Here is a 22,618-nt window from a genome sequence, read left to right on the forward strand (position 1 = left end):
CCACACTATGGCTAGACATTCCTTTTCTACAGCTGCATAGCATTCCTCCCTGGGTTGGAGCCTACAACTGAGGTAAACCACTGGGTGCTTTTCTCCCTCTGAAGAAATCAGGCTAGGTACAGCACCCACCCCATGGTTTGAAGCATCCACCTGCACATCAAATTCATTACTGTAATATGGACTGGTTAACACAGGGGGTCCTCCCAAAGCTTCTTTAAGCTTCTGAAATGCCTGCTCACATGCTGGGGTCCACACTATCTTATCTAGCCTGTTCTTTCTTCTCAGGTCTGTGACGGGAGCAGCTATGGTACTATAACTGAGGACAAACTTTCTGTAGTACCCTGCTGTCCCTAAAAATGCCCTCCCCTGCTTTTTGGTAACAGGTGCAGGCCATGCCTGAATGGTTTCCACTTTGGCAGGTTCTGGCCTTATCTTACCACTCCCCACTCTATGCCTAGGTAGTAGACCTCTACCATACCCACCTGACATTTGCTAAGCTTAATGGTCAACCCTGCCCTCTATAGTCTGCCCAGGACCTCCCTGACATGCTGAAGGTGATCTGGCCAGGAATAGCTGTAGATGGCAATATCATCCAGGTAAGCAAGGGCGGACCCTCCTGCTCCTACTAGGATGTTATCTACCAGCCTCTGGAAAGTCACTGGGGCATTCTTCATTCCAAAGGGCATATTTGTGAACTCATACAAGCCAAAAGGAGTCACAAAGGCTGACTTCTCTCTAGCACTGGGAGTCAAGGGCACCTGCCAGTAACCCTTGGTAAGATCAATGGTTGTAAGATACGTAGCCCCACCCAGCTGCTCTAGGGCCTCATCTGTCCTAGGTATGGGGTAAGCATCCAATTCTGTGTGACTATTTAATTTGCTGTAGTCCACACAGAACCTGGTGCTGCCATCCTTCTTTGGCACCAGCACCACTGGGGAAGCCCAGGGACCGTTTGACTCTTGAATCACCCCTAGTTCCAACATCTCCTGTACCTCCTCCCTCAGAGTCTGTCTGACTCTCTCAGGCACCCTATAAGGGACCTGCCTAATAGGCCTTTCAGGTCCTGTATCCACCTGGTGCTGCACTAGATGGGTGCACCCTGGTTTCCCAGTGGACATGTCCCCAAATTCCTGCAACACTGCTCGGATTTCTCGAACCTGGGTAGGGGATAGCTGCTGGGACATTGCTACCCCTTCCACTGAGGTGTCAGTTCAAGCCTCACTGAGGAGCACAGTGCCCAGATCTCCCTCAGACTCCTCCTGCAATCCACTGTAAATGCTCAGCACAAGGGCCTCCCTATTATGGTAAGGTTTCATCATGTTAACATGGTACAATTTGTGCCCCTGTCATCTGCCTAGCAGTTCCACCATGTAGTTAACATCACTTACCTTTCTTACCACCTTGTAGGGTCCCTCCCAAGCTGCTTGTAACTTGTTATGTCTGACAGGAATGAGAACCATTACCTGCTGCCCCACAGTATACTTTCTAGCTTGAGCCTTCCTGTTATACCACACCTTTTTCTGCCAGGTTCTCCTGGGCCAAGCCCATGAATTCCTTGAGCCTTGTCCTGAGGTTTAGGACGTATGCCACAACAGACTCCATGTGAGACTCACACTCACCTTCCCACTCATTTCAAATTAAATCTAGAGATCCCCTCACCCTATGCCCATATGGAAACTCAAAGGGTGAAAAACCTGTGGATTCCTGGGAAACCTCTCTGTAGGCAAACAGATGGGGCAAATATTTGTCCCACTCCCTCTTAAACTGATCTGCAAATGCCCTTAGCATGGACTTGATTGTAGAGTTTAATCTCTCAACAAGACCATTAGTCTGGGGATGGTCGGGGGTGGTCTTCATGTGTTTCACCCCACAGGACTTCCACATACAAGCCAGCAGGTCTGACATGAAATCGGCACCTCTGTCAGTCAGTATTTCTTTTGGGAAACCTACCCTGTGAAAATCTCTAACAAAGAATTTGCCACCTTCTCTGCCTCAATGGAGGACAAAGCCACTGCCTCAGGGTATCGTGTAGCATAGTCCACTACCACTAGGATATATTCTTTCCTTGTGGAACTTGGGGTAATCAGAGGACACACAATATCCACAGCTACCCTCTGAAATGGCTCCTCAATCACAGGCAAAGGCATCAAAGGAGCTCTCACCTTGTCTCCAGCATTGCCTACCTTTTGGCACTGCTCACAGGTCCTGCAGTACCCTGTTACATCTCTGAAAATTCTAGGCCAATAGAAGTTCTGCATAATATACCACTTTGTATGTTTTATGCCCTTATGACCTGCAAAGGGAATATCATGGGCTATGGCTACAAGTGCCAGTTGGTAGGCTCTAGGCACTACCAACTGCTGTACTCTCTCACCTTCTAGCCCTCCCTCAGGGGTCCACTCTATGTACAGTAACCCTTTGTCCCAGTATACAGATTCCCCCTTTCCTTGAGAATCAGGTGCCTCCCTAGCTACCTGCCTCAGGCCTTGCAATGTAGGGTCTGAGAGCTGACCCTGTCTCAACTCTCTCCTTGTAGCCTTTCCCAGATCCCCTTCCACAGGAAGTCTGGCATCCTCTGACAGTGGTGCCTCACTGTCAGCCTGGGTATTACTACTCACCTCTACCTTTGCAGTCACGCTGTCCAAGGGACCATCAGTACCCACAAGCAGTTGTGGCTCACTTTCAGTCTCATGGCTACAGAGTAGCTCCCTCCCTGAAGTAACCACCTCACCAGTCCTAGCTGCAAATATGCAGTCTGTCTGGGTCTCCCCAGGCTACCAGACCCACATGCTTGTCTCCAATCCTGACTGCGTGAACTGCACAAGCACAGGGTACTGCACTATCAAAATCATTCCCTATCAGGACATCTGCAGGTATATCCTCAAACACACCTACTTGCTGGCTTCCTTTTCCACCCTTCCAATCAAGGTGAACCCTAGCCAAAGGTATTTGGAATGGGATCCCTCCTAAAGCCCTGACTGGAGTAGACTGCCCAGGCAAGAAGTGCTCCTCTGTAACCATTGCAGGCTTTACAATGGTTATATCAGAGGCTGTGTCTCTCTTGGCAATGACCTCTTTGCCATTTGCTACAATAGGATACAGCCTCTGGTGGTAGTTTGGTACCCTTGTTTTCCCAAGACAACCTACTATTGGCATTTTGTCTTTCCCACTTACTGACTCCCTCACTTTTTGTTCCTCACCTTGCCTCTGTGGACACCTGTATGCCACGCTGCAGTCAAAACATTTAACCCTAGCTCCTGGACATGTACCTGGACTAGTGGCTTCCCCTGCTACTGGCAGATTCTGCTGTGGCAGTCTGTGCTGCACACCATGGGTTCCTTTAGACCCATTAACAGTACTGGGGGTCCACTTTCTGTGCAGGGCTGCCCTGACTACCAGGTATAGGTCTCTCTTCTTCCCCAACTCCTCTAAAGTAGCACACTGTCTATCAGCTAACCAGATCTTCATGTCCTCAGGCAAAGTGCTAAGGGCTTGTTCCCTTACCAAAAGGTCTACCAGCCCTTCAAAAGTGGTGACCTGACATCCACTCACCCACCTATGGAAATAAGTGCTCAATTCAGCAACATACTCACACACATTTTCATCTGCCTTGAGTCTATGCTCACAAAACTTTTTCCTTTACATTTCAGGTGTTAGCTTAAACAGTTCTAAAAGCATTTCTTTGCAGCAGTATAATCAAAACATGCAACGTCAGACATTTTAGATAATGCAGTTACACCTTTACCATAGAGTAAGGGGGTCAGGAACTGTACCCAGAGCCCTTGGTCAACTTCATATTGTTTACATACCCCCTCAAACATATAAATGAAACTATCAAAATTATACCACTCCTTAAACTGTGGAAGAAATTTACTGACCTTTTGTGCTTCTGGGGTCCAGTTACTCCCTTCCCCATTACCTCCATGACTCTGGCAAAGAGTCTGCATCTCCTTCTCATGCTGCCTCTGCTTCTCTTGTTCCTCAGCTTGCAGATGTAACAGTTTATCATTCTCCTCAGCCTGCAAACATCACTGTCTCTCATTTGCTTCTAATTCCACATGCCTGGCCTCCAAGTTAAATCACTTTAGCTCCAGCTGGATTTTTAAGTCCACTGCACAAAGGTTGAGCTGTCCATTCTCTGAGGGAATTATATCTCCACTGCCAATCTGATTGTCCTCCTGATTGCTGTTTTCTGATGCAGCTGTAACCAAGGCTGCAATCAGGTCTGCCTTAGTCAGGTTTCCATGCACCAGTCCCTAGCCTGGCACATCTCAGCTAGCTGGCTCCTTGTCAGATTTCCATACTCCTCTGAAGACATGCTGCCTGCTCACCCTGACTAACTAATCTAACAAAAGAAATAAAACAATTGTGATCTTAACTCTGAGTAGTCACTGCATGGCTGTTTTACAGTACAAATACACCTTCAAAGCTCACTGTACACAAGCTACAGGATTCACTCTACCCACACATGCTGCCTGCTCACCCTGACTAACTAATCTAACAAAAGAAATAAAACAATTGTGATCTTAACTCTGAGTAGTCACTGCATGGCTGTTTTACAGTACAAATACACCTTCAAAGCTCACTGTACACAAGCTACAGGATTCACTCTACCCACACCACTACAAGCCAATTAGTATTTGCCAACTAATTAATATGTGGTGTGGATATCCCACCCCTGCCAAACAATTAATATGTGATGCCCGTGCCCTGGCCCAGCAATCAGGGAGCCTCAATCCTCACCACTAACACCGGAGAGTGCATCTCATATGAGAGGAAAGGATAACAAATACACACAGTAAAGTGAAATTTCCCTTAAGAGCACGCAGAGATCACAGTCAGTCTGAGGCTGGTTGCCCCCTTGCTCCCCAGGTCCCCAGTAAGACTCCCCACTGGAACAGCTATAAGGTCCAGATCTCAGCCTAGCTGGGCAAGCTAAACTCTCCAGCACCCTCTCTGTCCAACCAGTGCTTTGTGTCCCTGCCCAGGTAGCTGACACACACACTTTGAGATAAGAGTTTATACAACCACACAGACAGTTCTGGGAAAGGCTGGCACAGGTTCTCTAGCTGTGCCCCTTTTACCCAGACTATATGGTAGTACCACTTCCACCACCCAGTTAATATTTATCAGCTACCCAACACCCTTAAAAGGGTGTCCAATTATTACTGTGTAATATTATTATCTAATTGGTAGATGTGACTAAACAGTCAAAGCTTATTTGGAGTGACCTTGACAGTAAACTCTATAAATATGTGATGTACTCTAGATCTTAAACTATCTCTACACAAAACCAGCCACAATTAAAAGGTTTTAAAATATTTAATAATAAATAATTAAAACCACAAGACAATACGTTCTACTTTACAGTGCTAGTCAAAAGTTCAGAGATCACACAGAAATACTTAAAATAAATCAGTAGTACAGTTCTGACATCACAGAGAAACATTTAGTCTAATCTTTCTAATTTCTAGTTATTCCTAAAAGAAAACACACTTCTAAAATAACTTACTTATAGAGCAAGGCAGAGTGTAGTCAAGTCAAAAAAAGCTTAATAATCTCTGGTTCTCACTGTTTAAATTGAAACTCCATTTCTGATTAAACATGACATCATCTTTTACACCTTCCTGGTGTTCCCAAGCTGACAGAAACTGCATGTACATTCTTTTACACCTAGAGCAATAAAGGACATTCCACATGTAAATTCTGGTCATTAACTTTAGCCTTAAAGTAATAGGCAGGATGCTTACTCCAGACTCATCGACTCCAAATTCTAACTTCAAAGGAACAGACATAAAGTAATTTTAATTTCAAAGGACCAACAAGAAATGCTTGACTTAGCTTTCTTTACAGCAGAGGGCAATGTTGCCACATTGTTTTAAGCTCAACATTTCACCGTATTTACAAATGATAGAATTATTTGCACAATTCTATCTGGCTAGGCTGGCAGCCTTCACCCATCTCTACCAGTCTTCACAATATATATATATATATACATATATATATATATATATATATATATATAAATATATATATATATATATATATATATATATATATATATATGTATATATATATATATATATATATATATATATATATATATATATATATGTTAAATACAATATATATATATATATATATATATGGTTCCCATTCAGAAGCCTGAAACATCATAAGCCTGAAAATCAAAATCCTGAAACCAAAAGCCTGAAAATTCAGAATCCTGAAAACTCAAAATCCTGAAAGCCCAAAATCCTGAAAGACCAAAATCCTGAAACTCAAAATCCTGAAAACACAAATAATGCTAATATGTCACTATAAAGGCACTAATATATACCAACTGACCCTGACCCTAACCCTAACCCTAAGGTCCGTCACTATCGCACACTCACCTGACCCAGCCCTAACCCTAACTCACTTAAACCCCTAACCCCAATATTTGTCACTATTGCATACATGCCTAACCTCGCCTAACCCTAACTCACTTAAACCGCCCTAACCCTAAAATAAAACCAACCGACACTTACCTGACCCCAACGCATGACCTAACACCACAGGGCTAACAATAGCAAAGCCACAATGGCATCAGTATGTCTATTTTGTGTTTTCAGGATTTTGAGTTTCAGGATTTTGGTCTTTCAGGGTTTTGGGCTTTCAGGATTTTGAGTTTTCAGGATTCTGAATTTTCAGACTTTTGGTTTCAGGATTTTGATTTTCAGGCTTATGATGTTTCAGGCTTCTGAATGGGAACCATATATATATATATATATATATATATATATATATATATATACATGGGATATGTTAAATATCACAAGCAGAACATTTGTATTATGTTCTGTTATTGCTACAGTTGCTAGTTTTCTGGACTATTAACAAGAGCATGGAACAATAAAACACTTCCTTGAACAAGTCCTCCTTTGTAATATCCCTGATGACTCATATACCCTACACAAACTGTGATGTGAAACTTGAGATTATACAGTTAAATTGTTTCCATTTTTACTGTGCACTTTTCATTTACCATGACAATTAAAACACCATATGGTATCTTAATATAGATGGGAATATGATAATGAGATATGCCTTATGAGTCAAAGGAATTTGGGCTGAAAGATATAAAACAGTTTTACTGATGGAAAAGACACAAATACCAATAAGTTTTCTAAAAATGCTTCATATATACATTTTGCCTAATGCAAAATGACAGCATTGAGAACTCAACATATATATCAAATTGTTTGTATGACAGTTTAAATAATTTGTTGTTTGAAAATAAACATATAAAGGTATTCTGACATAATCTCTCAGTTCTTGTGTTTGCAAATAATAAAGGCATCCAAACAACATAGAGCACAATTCTGAAAAGCACTTATAATCTGTGCCAAGTAATGTTTCAATTAATAATTTTAATAATGATGTCTGTTTGATGACTCCTACCAGCAGACAGGGTTTAATAAATGTTATGCCGTAACTGCAATCAAGTGCCAAGCTTCTTAAAAAGCATATCACTCCAGCTGAAAGAAACATAATTTACATTCTGAACCTCAGACCAAACAAGGAATTAATCACATAGGTTCATAGGTATATACTAGATTAACAACAGCCATGACCTTTATAAACCTAGCCATGCAACCCAACCTAATGGTGTCTCTATGTATCATGGGAGTTTATTAGGAGGGGGTATGTTAGTGAGGAAGTTTTAGAGGTTATGTGGGTGGAGAAGGTATGTCCAGGTAGGTGGTATGCACCATTTGCCCCTCATCCATTGTCCTGGAGACCTTCTCAAAGAAGCCCACCAGGTTTAGTAGGCATGACCTTCATTCCGAACCAATAAGTGTTGCTCTCCCTCATTTAATTCCTGCCCTAAACACATTGTCAAGGCCTAAAGAGTCTGTGACATGGTATAGAAGGAACTGTGTTAGTGACCTGGCACATTTTCCAAACTAAAATTACATGAATAAGAACAAAATATGGACTGCTATTGTAAGGTCTTGTTTATTTTTCTTTTGTGAGAATTTATTATGATCAAATACTCAGTATCAAATGGAGACAGATATAACTGAAATCTGTATACATATGCAACTGCATAATAATTAATGACACCTCCACAAACTGTTTGCTATTATCAAAGTATAAAGAAAAAAAGGACTATTGTATTTGTCATTAGCTCTTATAGAAAATGATGACTCCAAAAACTGAAGAGAAGATTATCATTACAGATGGTTATTTATATTCATATATAATGAACAAGGAAATTTAGTTTTTGAAAGGTGTGACCAGGAAGAAAGAGATATTTGGGAACATATTTTCTGAGAATATGTTAGGTTGGTGGACTTTAAGGATTTCCTAACTAATGCACTGTCAGAAATGCTGGGTGGGCAGATTGGTGTGATGAGGGAGTTGATTTTTCCTGAGCTGTGATACAGAATCGGAATTGCCTAGACATGGTAAGGCCTTGTTGTATCCAATAATGGTGGCTACCAAAAAAAGTAATTACTAGAAAATGGAAATCAAAATCTAAACCAACTATATTAGAATTAGTGAATATAATAACAGAGATAAAACAACTGGAAGTGAGATATTTAGAAAAGGGAAGGAGCAAACTACATAGGAAAAAAATGGGAATTGTGGGAACAATACATACATGAGGGGAATGAGGTTTAAAAGAAGGCAGGATTTAAATGAGCTATGTAATGTTTGACTGAAAATGACTGGGTAGATTATAAGGGATGTATAATGTTTGTAACTGGGAGTATGTCAGTATGGTTTGTGATGTAAAATGCTTGCAACTAGGATTGTGTTGGTGTGGTTTGTTGTCATTTATATAAATGTATGATTGCTTTTGTTGTAAGTGATAGTTTAATAAAGATGTGTCTTGTTTAAAAAAAAGGGGCAGGAATTGAATAATTTATGTAATGTTACTTAGGTTACATGATATATAACAATATATGTGAAGTATAATATTTGTTAATACAGTTGGATTACTTTGGTATAAATGCAAATTTGCCTGCCACAAGTGATAATTCAATAAAGGTGCTTAAAAAAAGAAAGGAATGTATCTCCTATCTTAAAAATGTAGTCAAGGGAACAGACCGGAATTGAATAATTTATGTAATGTTACTTAGGTTACATGATATATAATAATATATGTGAAGTATAATATTTGTTAATACAGTTGGATTACTTTGGTATAAATGCAAATTTGCCTGCCACAAGTGATAATTCAATAAAGGTGCTTAAAAAAAGAAAGGAATGTATCTCCTATCTTAAAAATGTAGTCAAGGGAACAGACCACAAAAAGGGTATAAATGCTATCAACTGAATGGCACTGAAATGTACAAAATGCCAGCAGAAACTATATTTGTTGCTTATGATGATGAAAACTTTATGTATTTTTAGAAGATAACTTTTCTCAGGATGCCTTCCTATAGTGTTTTTAACCTACACAAGCTTGAGTTTTCTTTAGATATTTTTTTTATATGTCTTTAGAGAATCACAATTATTAAGACATACCCATTTGTAGGCTCTAGGCGGTAACACATGACTTGAGAAATTGTGGCATTATCTGTTTTGTAAGTTTTTCTTATACTATCAAAGTTATCAGCAATATATGGATTACGTCTATTGTCAATATATGAATCGCCTTGCTATGGGTATTTATGTGGAGCTTTGTACTTAGTCTTTAAAAACCAAGAATAGGGACTATTGATATGAGCCTAAAAAGGGTAATCTAAGTTGTGTACTTCTGTGTTTTGATCACACTTATCTCTACAATATTATACCCTATTACGCAAGTTGTAAAAATACTTTACCTAGATACTTTTCTCTTAAAGTTTACACATCAGAATTGGTATTTTCTTCTAGTCAAAAGCCAAGTGGATATGTTAAGTATGTTAAGTAGGGTTCTTGATGACGTTGTTTGGAATAGTTGTATTATTGCACATAGTATGTAAATATGGTTATTTTTATGTTGTTAACTCCCTATCAGGTCTAAGGTCGTGCTTAACTTCTTTTTCTTCCCTTTTTTCTCTCTCACATTCAGGTAATGAGTGGGTAGGCACAGGGGTCATTCTGAGAGTTCAGTGCTGCTTTTTTGTTTAATTCTACATGCTTACTTAACTTTAATATAATTTGTGAGCCACACATCTATTACCCCCCCCCCCTTCACCTATCATATATTTATTATCAGGTTAGATAGAACCTCTCTTAAGTATGGATAAAGAGTGGAAACTAATTTCTTGGAATGTTTGAGGGCTTCAGGACAAAAATAAAAGAAATCTTCTAATGCACCTTCTTCTAAAATCAGAAGCTGATATCTCCTTTATTCAAGAATCACATACGGTAGACGATGACTGGATAAACAAGAAGAAAAGGAAATGGATGAAAGACATTATTCCAGCAGGAAACAGTTCTAACTCGAAAGGAGTGGCAATTGTTAAAACTTCATTTAAAGCCACTATTATTAACAAAAAGGTAGAAAGGGGGTGGCAATTATTATTAAAACTTCATTTAAACACAATATTATTGACAAAAAGGTACAGACCAAGAGGGAAGATGGTGTTACTTCATGTACCTGATCCCACCGTTGAGCAAACCATTTGTGTTCCTAAACCTGTATGGTCCATGCTCGGGTCAACAATTTATATTAAAAATGTATAATATTCTATTACATTTCCCAAATCACTATTTCATCCTGGGGGCAGATTGGAATGCAGTAACTGACCCTAGTATTGACCACTCTAACAAAATCAAACTATACAACTCACAAGCCTCCCATGCCCTGTTGGATTTTATCTCATACTTTGGACTAGTTGACCCTATATCCTTTGGTGATGAATCTCAAATCAGCAACAATTTCACATAGTACTCCAGGTGTCATAACTCTTGGTCATGAATAGTTTTCTTTCTAATATCAGAAATACTAACAAACTGGCAATTAAAGTATATAGGTGAACCAAGGTTTTTTTTTGGATCACTCTAAAATCACCTTATTGATAAGCCTTTCTCAAAAGCTGCTTATATATCATAATGGATGTAATTGGTCTATTAATAATATTTTACTCAACCCAACAGTAAAAGAAGAGATAGCTCAAGCCCTATTAGATTTGACCAATGATCCTTGGAACTCAAATATCCCATTTGACATCCAATGGGCAGCATATAAAGCTACACTTAGAGGAGTATTTATTCAAAAATCCTCATACATTAAAAACAAAGAAAAGAAAAAGAAAACCGTCTCTTTTCCGAAATCAGACAATTAGAGGAGAAACTTCAAGTGAATCATTCTTCCCTAATTGAATATGAGATGATAGGTAAACAAAGGGATTTATTCAATCTCCATCAGTCTAATTACTCCCTGCAAGAACTAAGGTTTATCACTAAATATTCCGAATGGATACAAACTCCCTCTGAGGCACTAACTAGACTAACTGATAAACAGTCCTCACCCAGGATAGCTCTGATTAAATACCAAGGTACGCTTTACAAATCGGATGCCCAAATTATACATTTATTTTACCAAATATACTCAGGAATATTTGCTAGGTATGAACACCAAATCTCAATTTCAGAAATAAATGATTACCTTAACAACATCACATTCCCAAAACTAAATGAAGAACAGAAATAATACTATCTGTTCCATTGAATCAAACAGAAATAATAAAATCCATTAGAAATCTTAAGTCAGGGAAAGCTCCAGGCCCAGACGGATATTCCCCTGATTTCTATAAAAACTTTAAAGATGCCCTAGCTCCCATTTTACTTAAACTTTTTAATAGTATATCTATTAATGGAGCATTGGACCTTCATATCAATCACTCCAAGACCATCCTAATCCCCAAAAATAACTTAGACAAATGGAATCCTAACAATTACAGGCCAATCTCACTAATGAACACTGATATAAAAATGTTATCATCCGTATTAGCTGAAAGGCTTATAAAGGTGATCCCCTCCTTATCTCTATAGAACAAGCAGATTTCATGCCCAACAGACACACCTGGGATAACACTTTAACAATGGAAACTATGATCAATCTTACCCAGAAGGACATAAATCCTAGATATGCCATGATTCTGGATGCACTGAAAGCATTTGATAGGGTTAACTGGAAATTCCTGTTCATAGTGCTATCCCACTATGATATACACATTGAGTACATTAATATTATCAAATCTTTATATAACAGCTCTTATACATGATTATTTATCAATAAAAAAATGTTACAATTGATAAAATTCTCAAATGGAACTAGGCAAGTGTGCCCCATTCCCCCCTTCTCTTTAACCTACACCCAGAGCCATTCTTCTTATCCCTAATACAAAACACACACCCCTCAATTCCCAAAATTACAAAACACACACCCCTCAATTCCCAAAATTCTAGATACCAAAATTAGTCTGACCGCATTTGCAGATGACCTGAAACTATATTTTGAACATCCCTTATCAGACACCAAAAAAATTAATCACCAAATTGAATACATTTGACATATATCGGATTATAAAGTTAAGACAAATCCTGTATTTTCCTGATTAACCCTGAAGTTCACAGAGAATACCTCTTCCCAGATTCTCCCTTTCATATGGTATACTCCTGCAAATATTTAGGAGTTTGTTATGACAACTCTTCACCTTCTATATTATACTCTAACCTAACGAAACTATGGACAACACTATCACAAGACATGTCAAGATGGCAACAGATGAAACTTTCTATGCTATCCAAAACCTCCATTAAGATGAACATTCTCCCTAAAATTCCCTATCACTTTCATGCATCTCTATCCTTCATCCCCAATATATTTTTCTCTAAAATCCATAAAGCTTTTGCTAAGTTCATTCGGTATCCATAGCCAGTAAGGGTGTATTATAGAGTTTTACACGCTAGCAGACTAATTAAAATTGCTAACTTCAGGCTCAGCAATCAAATACGGATCCCTCCTTGGATAAAAATGTGGTTTTACCATGCCTTAAAAAATTACTTCAACCCCAAAGCTCTTCCCTTCATAGACCCAGTTGCTCTTAAAAAATTAAAGCTGCATCATATATTAAAAGAAAAAAATCAAATATTTTCACGAACTACTTAAATCACTGAATCTGGAGAAAGCCCTTATGCTACTCCAGCCTATACATCTAAACCCTAATCTCCAGCTGAATAGGAGCATGATTAATCAGAATGTCTACCCACTAATCAAAGAATACACAATTTGGGATTTCCATAAACATAGAGATTCATCACTCACAAAATTATGGGAAGTTCTAAATTTATTTAAAAAATATACCATCATCCTGCGACAAATAAGGGAACTTATTGCCACTCTCCCTTTTTATTTCAACATAGATGGTCCAACTCTCAATCAGGTCTCTAAATTAATGGAAATTTTAATCAGCAATAAGAGCATGGTATCCCTTGCCTATAAACTAATTAGTGCAATGTTATACCAAGATATATTAGTATTTGTGAACTACTGGAATCAGCATGGTCTGTATTTTTCTAAGGAACAGAAATTATCAGCCATTAAATCTACTCTTTCTGTCTTTCCTTAAAAAAAAACTTAATTATACACAATATATGATTACCAATAACCTATACTCCACACCTGTCCACTTAAATAAATTTAATCCGAATGTCTCAACTGCTTTCCCATGTTGCTCTTACCCCAAAGCGAACATCCTACACATAATTTGGTTTTATAGACACTCACATAGTATTTGCTGTTCTCTTAAGGTGAGACTTGACAAAATGGGTTATCACAAATCAACCCTTTCTTGGGAAATAGCAGTGCTACATATCACAGATATTAGTATCTTAAAATTAAAATATCACATTTTAATCACTCTTTGTCTACTTGTCAAACTCTACATCAGCAAAAATTGGTTGAATCGTACTAAATTGTCATGGAATAATTTCAGGATCATGGTGAAAAAATATATTACTTCATAAAAACTGTTGTTAATTAATCCCCATTTATTTTCAGAATTCCTGGAATACCTTATTTGAACTAATTTCTGATAATTAGCATCCTATTTTAACTCAGAGGATTCAGACTTAAAGGCCGCTACCATATTGTCATCCTGGACTTCTCTCCTCTCCTTTTCCACTGCCCATTTGTTGTGAGGCTCAGTTTTTGAATAATTTCCCTAAATATGTTTGCTTCTTCAGATGTTACATAAATGATAATACTTTGAGTCCAGTTGTAATGCTGACCTGCACACTTCTGTGTGTATCATTTTTGGCAATTCAGGGGTATATCCCCATGCAGCACCGTTCTATATATTGTATACACATTGTATTCATCTGCTATCTTGTAACTGAATGACATTCTTAGTCTGCAATTGTTTTGTGAAGTTTTTGTATTGAAAATCAATAAAAGTTATATTTGAAATGTATAAAACGTATTATTAGAGTAAGTGGAACATTTTTTAGATCTATTAATTGATTATTAATTCTCAGGTTTGGATTCCTATGAAAAGGTTGTAAGATCATCATGTGTTGGATAAGATTTAATGAACTGAAGAGATTTTGTAATAATGTTATATATATTTTAATATGCTCCATTAAAGCAAATGATTTAAAAGTATCTTTTCTTAGGAAAGGTAATGATTTAGGATTAACTTTCAGAATCTCAACATGTTTGTAATTCAATCTTAACCAGTTAGGGGACCAATTATTACTACATGCATCATAATTAGCAATTCTTAAAATTCTATTAGCATTTATTATTAAGTAATATTTTTCAAAATTGGGTAATTCTAAACCACCTCTGTCTTTTGGGGTCATCAATTTGTCGTATGAAATTCTAATTTTCCTTGGATCCCGTATAAATTTAGCAGATTCTGTGTGAATTTGTTTGAAGAACTTCTTCGGGATTAGAACTTGAGTAGATCTGAAGATATATAATATCCTAGGTAATACGTTCATTTTAATAATTGAGACCTTTGCTAATGGGGGTAATTTCAATTTATTCCATCTCCTTAGGTCAGATAGAATGTGATCCCAAATTAGTTTAACATTATTAATACAAAAGTCCTTATTATCTGTGGAAAATGTAATACCTAAATATTTAATCTTTTCTTCAGATTTTACTTGCCCTACCAATGGTAAAAGCGAAAAGGGTTGCAGAGTTTTTAAAGGAAATAGCTTGTTTTGTTAAGGTTTATTTTGTAGTTAGATATTACTGCAAAGTCTTCAACAGCTGTTAATAATTTCTTGGTATCTGCAACTGGTGTTGTACAATATATATTAAGATCATCTGCAAAAGCTGCCATAGAAATCTTGGTACCATAAAGTATTGGGGCATTATGGTATACATTTTGTTTAATATGTAAAAATAAAGGTTCTAAATATAAATTAAACAATAAAGGGGATAGAGGACAGCCTTGATGGGTTCCATTTTTAATTTGTATTTTCTTGGAGAAAATCTTGTTGATGTATAAAGTTGTATAAGGATTATTGTATAATATTTGTAATGTCCTGATGAATTCTTGCAGTATATTAAAATATGGTAAAATATGAAATAGAAATTTTATGTTCACTCTATCAAAGGCTTTTTGTGCATCAATTATAAGTGCATACAAATTTCAGTTCCTTTGATTGGCATAAGAAATTAATCTATGAAGAGTTAAAGTATTGTCACTGGTTTGCCTAGAAGTTAAAAAACCTGTTTGTTCATTTGAAATTATTAAATTCAATATTTTCGTCAGTTTATTAGCTAAAATAGTAGTCATAATTTTAGTATCAATATTTAAGAGTGAAATGGGCCTATAATTATCTGGGTTTTGGAGATCCGAATTTTCCTTGAGTATTAAAATTGTTTTAGATGCATTAAAGTGAGGGTCATTGATTTTATTATTAATTATATAGTTAAATGTATATGATAGTATTTTAACAATCGTACTACAAAATGTTTTATAAAACTCTGGAGTAAGACCATCAGGGCCCGGCGCTTTGTGGGATTTCAACTTTTTAATTGTTGTTGTTATTTCTTCAGTGGAAATTGGTTTAATTAAATCTTTTTGCAAATTTTCATCTATTTTCGGGAAATAAATTTTTTGTATAAAATCATTGTTAGTCTCATTCGTACATGACTAATCTTGCTCACCATAAATTTGAGAGTATATCAATTCAAAGGTATTGATAATATCTTCAGATTTCGTATATATTTTGTCCTTGTAGTATATCTCTGGAATTTGAGAGGGTGATTTAGATTGGTTAATAATTCTTGCTAAAGCCCTTGATGGAGTTTGAATATGATTAGCATATCTTGCAAGCATTTTGGTTTCATGAAATGCTAACCTATACCCTTATTTGATTTATTTGGCTCATGAATTAAGACAGGAATTGAACCTTCCCAAGTCATATTTAATAATATTGAGACAGATCAAAGATTTATCTATAAGCTACTTTAAAGATTTAAAGATTTAAAAATTAATGATGAGGACTTAACGAAATGTACAAATTTATGGCAAGCCCTCTTACAAGATACTAAGTGTATAACATCTGCATATAAACTAATAAAAAACTTTAATTATCAAGATCAAGTCCTTTTGTCAAATTATTGGAAAGAAAAAATACCATTGATTGAAAAAAGTAAAATAGTAAAAGCAATCAATTTAACAATAAAATCAATTTCCCTCCAAAAGTTAACATTTACTCAACTCATGATACTTAATAATGCATACTATAAGCGTCTTAGCTTGCATAAATTTAACTCCAAAAATTCTCCTAAATGCCCATACTGTAAAGATGAAATTATTGACCTCCTCCATATGTTCTGGAGCTGTAAATGTATATACAAACTATGGAATTCCTTAAAACTACAACTGCAGAAGATGGGTTATCAAAATTCAAAGCTTTCCTGGGAATTTACTATATTACATATCCCCCCAAATAATCTATCTAGATCCCAAATGACCATACTTAGTAATATCTTTTTGTTAATGAAACTCTATATAGCTACTAATTGGTTGAATCCATTGCAAACTTCATGGGACAACTTTAAGATTTTAGTGATAAAACACATACTAGCCCACAAATTACTAATCAATGAACATACCAAACATATAAATAATCTGAAAATCTGGGAACAAATTTTTAACATTATATTGGCTTAATGTACGGAACCTAGGATAACCCTTGGATATAAATACAATAAAGTCAAATTTTATCAGAAATCAAATTATTATAAGATGTTATACCTATTGATAAGACTCTTCAGATGTTCTTTTTTGTTAAAAATGGAAGCATTCATGTATATAGTATACATATGTTGTAGGATTGTTAGTAGTATTGTTTGGAAATTACCTGTGTATATCCCGGTCAATGTTTGTATGAACAAATTGAAAAATAATAAAGAATTATTATTAAAAAACAAAAAAACAAAAAAAAAACCTTATTATTATAAAATATATAGCTGCTGCCTGTGGCATCATTCTGGAGAACTAAAGTATTTATAACTGAATATGTAGACATGATAATAATTTTAGTGAGCGTGATGATATTTAAAATAAAACAAAATGCTATGAGAAGTGCATTACATGAGTAAGATTTTTTAATAAAAAATAAACAATGCTCAATCCAGAATGCATATTTTCTAGAGTTAGGGCTTGTATAATTTCATATCTATATTTTTTCTCAGTACTTTTTCATGTTATTAGGCATGTCTGTTGTTTAAGAAATAGCCATCCTATAAGAATGCTTCCCTGAACACACAGGTATGTCCCACGTATGTTTGAGGTCTTGTTGTAGAACACCCCCTGATAATTAATGCACACAGGAACCAGTGTTGTCCATAATCCCAGAAATGTCATCATACTCCAAGGATGCAATGTGGAGACATATCAGAACAACAGAAACAGCTGCATTTTGTGCAGACTCATGATGTAATTTTTGTAAATCTCAGACTTCTGTCAAGCATTGGTTTCAGTGCCCCCATCTATAACATACAACAGAGTTATTTTCATCCCAAATACTGATTCTTAGTATATGACTGTGGTGGTGGTGCTGCGTTAGCATTGTCGCCTCACAGTAAGATGTTGTCCTATTTGATTCTCAGCTAGAGCATCTTCTGTGTGGAGACATGCGTGAATGGGTGTACCTTCGTTGAAGGTTGTGCGTCAGGGCCGGCAACTCGGCAGGTAAAAAGCTACTATCGATCATTAGTGGACTGGAGGTCCGCTGTGGTGACCCCTAACTGGGAAAAGCTGAAAGACACAATAACAATAACAAGTATATGTGCATATCCTGATTCAAAGACAGAAATCTTTTGTTTTTCTTAATAGTGAAGGTAATTCAACTTCATGCTTTTTTCCTGCTTTTCACCATGGTAGCTGTCTCTGAGTGCTGCTAAAGTGACTGCAGTTTATGTAGTCTTACCATTTTATCATTTATTTATTTATTTATTTATTTTTGCTGGTTTATCTTTGGCATCTTACAGTGGCATCACCCTATATGCAAAGAGAGGGAAAACAGTAGCAGGAGATGTGTACATTGACCAACACTGATTTGGTGCATCTGTCTGGTCTGGCTGTTTCTAATATATAAGACCGGTTAGTAAAAACCTTGAAATGGGCAATGATTATTCATCCATCCCCCTTCCCCCGTCTAGACTTGTTTTTTAGCTGTTAGGCCTAAAGGATTCAGAATTTCCCTCTGAGAATTCAGAATGGACCTGGCTAAGACTAGTGGTCTTGGTATCATGACTAACATTTTAAGTCATGGAAACTTGGACCGGCACACGCACATCATTTCCTCTATGTTTGTATATGACTTTTTGGAGCTCTTATCAAGATTGTGCCTTTGCTGCAACATGTAAACACCTGTTGGAATATTTTTCCTATTTCATTTTATGAATCCAGTTTTAAATTTGTACCACTTGATAAGAAGCGCATGTTATGCATTGTTTTGGGTTATTTCTTGCTTGTTGTTGAACCTGTTACTCTGGCTGTTTTATTTGTCCTTTCTAGTTCAGCAATGGTTCTTGGTGTTGGAAAAACAAAACAAAACAAACAAGCAAACAAACAAAAACGCCCCCATATCTATTTTTTTAAATGAAAAGGACATTTGCCATCTTCTTTCACCATTTTGTTATATGAAAAAAACATCTTGTGTTTGCCCTAAAAATAAAATAGAGTATGTCTAAGTATACAAAGCAATGAAGAAAAAAGCAGATCCTACAGAGAGATATGCAGATATTAACAATAAGAAAGGCAACTTACATTTAACTGGAATAGTAGCCAAGTAAAATATGTAGGTGCTGTTTTATCAAATAACAAAAAAGTAAAATAAAATAAAAATAACGGAAATCAGTCTGCATCAGCAGCTGGATAATGGCCTGACTATGGCCCAAGGTGACCCTGATTCAGTTAGAAATTTGGGATCTTGATAATGCCCTGACTATGGCCCAAGGTGACCCTGATTCAATTAGAAATTTGGGATCTTGATAATGCCCTGACTATGGCCCAAGGTGACCCTGATTCAATTAGAAATTTGGAATCTTGATGGCACAGGCAGGAAGAATGAGCATGCTCATCCTGGGAGAAGGCACACCTTGGGATGCATTCATGTGGTTCATTTCCTTAATAGAGACCAGGAAGATGATCACACATTGCCGGGATGGATGCAGTATTGTGATAACAGAGGGGTACAACAGTGGTCATGCATGGTCTTACTGGGTGGCATACCAGCATCGACTGTCTGTTACAAATAGTATTACACTGTAATCACACAAAAATTCTCCATTCCCCCATGAGGCCAAGGTCACCACCTGCTCTGGCTGCTCTGGACTGGTGAAGAAAGGTGCAGGAGGAGATAGAGATTGTGAGGCAGCCTCACATAAGATAGCTTGAGGCCCAACCCCCATATGTTGGTCCCATTCAGAAGGACAATGTGAGCTGTTATGCAGGAATATCTCATTAGGTATAGCCACACCACCTCCTAAAGTTGAGACTCATTTGTTGTCCTAGGCCAGTCCCCTTTCTGACACCAGTGAATGTTAAAACTAAGGCTCTTCTTCAGTCTGCCACTCCTCTCTTAAGGAAGAGCACCAGGTCCCAATGTTCTCAACCTATGATGCCCAGCCTCACTTTTACATGATGCCTTAAAATAATAATAGTAATAAAAATGGATCTTGTCACTCATGCTTCCTACCACTTTGCCCTTCACCCCCCCCACTATGCTTCTGTGTAACACCCCACCACAATCTGCATATTCAATTACTCTAGCCATTGTCCACGGCTTTGAGTTAGGCTGAGGATTTAAGAATATCCTGCCTCTTGTCAACATGTCTACACCATGTCTTCCCTGATGAGAACTGACCAGGTATGGCCTCATCATTCCTCCTTACACCCCATCTCCTCTTACTAGTGCTCGGGGTCACTAACTGAAAGCAAATTGCCTGGGTCATAATAAACAAATTCTTCTTCTACACTAACAGAGCTGGCTTTTGGCACATCAAGGGTCAGCAGATATTGATGTTGAAAGTCTGAAACATCACATGCTAATGAGACCTGATACTGATATTTGGTACTAAGTATAGGATCTGATATGTTATGTACGTCTGAGGTAGTAAGAGACACCCACATATATAGGATTTCCAAGGCAGTTTCCTGAAACCACGGTGAGATCAGTTCTTTCATGTCACTTCAAGTGTGCGGTATCACTTTTTAGGTCTGTATCTGATATGTATGTCACTATAAAGACATGCAAGAAGGTGTGTGCGTGAATGGGTGTACCTTCTTTGAAGGTTGTACATCGGGCTGGCAACTTGGCACCATAAAAAAAATCCACTGCCAATCATTAGCATACTATATTTCCGCTGTGGTGACCCCTAACCAGGAAAATCCAAAAGACAATTATTATATAGCTTTGTTGAAGTTGAAGTTGAAAATTTACTTGAAAGCCATTACCTGTAAATCATGCTGTCTACATTTGTGAGGTTTCTTTTGTAAACAAGTCAATGTATATGATACTTTAACTGCAATTACTGTTGAGGGCACTGTTTGTGGAAAATGATGGATATTTCTCCACACATGCATATTGCCAATAGGTATGTAATGTTGTTAACATACAAATCTGTTTGCTGTCCATTGCTGCCCATAACAGTATTTTACATGGTCACCCTATCCACTAGCAGGTGCATATGGCTATGTCTGTGTGGAAAAATTGTCACTGCAAATTCAGATATGAGGTTTTCTTTCTCTATCTATACATATTTTCATTGTGTGTGTGTGTGTGTGTGTGTGTGTGTGTGTTTGTGTGTGCGTGTGTGTGTGTCTGTGTGTGTGCGTGTGTGTGTGTCTGTGTGTGTGTGCAGATGTGTATATATATATATATAGAGAGAGATATCACACATATCTGTGTGAGTGTGTACGTGCAAGCTCATGCACGCGCGCATGCATTTGTGGATGATACCTCTGAATTGTCCAGATTTTTGCTTAATATATACATTTTTTACTCATATTTTTGATCTCCTCCTCATAAAATTTGTGATTCTCTGGCAAATTATTTATAGGATCATAGGAAGTTACTAGGCTAACAGCCCCAGGGCCCTTACAAACCTAGCCAAATTCAACCAATGTTCCCAAGGGTGTCTGGTTCAAGCAGACATTAAATCCGCAGCAATTGCTCCTACCCATCCAAATTACACTTAAATAGGGCCAATGATGGGCTTCATGAATAGGAAGCTTGTTTCAAAGGTGAGGCAATCTCTGTGAGACCAATCTTTCTCTGCAGCAAGGTTAAAGTCCTTTGAATGAGTGACCCATGTGCCATTTGTCTTGTGAATGTGCATCATTTCCATTAAAGCTGGGTCAGTGACTGTTCTATATTGCAAGGCACAGGTCACCTCTGAGCAGTCTGTATGACACAGACTAAAGTGGCAATGATTTCAGTCTGTCTGCATAAGACAGAGCTTGAAGACCCTGAATTTTCCTTTTAATGAACCTTTCTGGTCTCTCCAATTGCTGTGTGTATTTGGAAAGGAAAATACCAAAGGGGACATGATGCTCTATTATTGGGCTGAGGAGGGAAGAGTCCAGGGGGGTTATAACCTCTTTTTCCGGGAGGCAATGCACTCATCTAGGGCTTTGGTGACTGCCTCAAAGAAGTCCACCGAGTTTAACAGGCATGATGTCTCCTTGACAAAGCCAAACTGGATGGAGTGAACTGTTTGGAGATTTCCTATATCTTTGTTAATAATGTCCATGATGATTCATTCCATGGCCTTGCATGTAAGACTGGTCAGGTTACTGGATCTATAGTTCCTGAGGTCTATGGATGCACCCCCTTTGTGTAAAGGGATAACAGTAGCTGTTTTCCATTCTGTTGGGATGAAGCAAGTGCTTAGGCTGTGATTGAAAAGTATTTTAGCCCATGTAGAACACAGCTTGGGATGTTGCCTGGTCCCACAGAGGCTGTGTTTTTGGGCTTGGAGAGGGCACTTAAGACCTACTCCTCTGAGATACTAGGTGGGGGACAGGTGTTAGGGATGATTTGGGGTATATGTGGCAGGGACAGGGGAGTGAAGTTTTCACTGAACCTGTCAGCCAGCAGATTTGCTATATCCGCAGGTTCTATATATGTATTACCATTAACTACAAATTCAGGCAAA

The sequence above is a fragment of the Protopterus annectens genome, chromosome 12.part0 (assembly GCF_019279795.1).
Source record: "Protopterus annectens isolate FY-2018-M chromosome 12.part0, PAN1.0, whole genome shotgun sequence".
Lineage (NCBI taxonomy): Eukaryota > Metazoa > Chordata > Ceratodontiformes > Protopteridae > Protopterus > Protopterus annectens.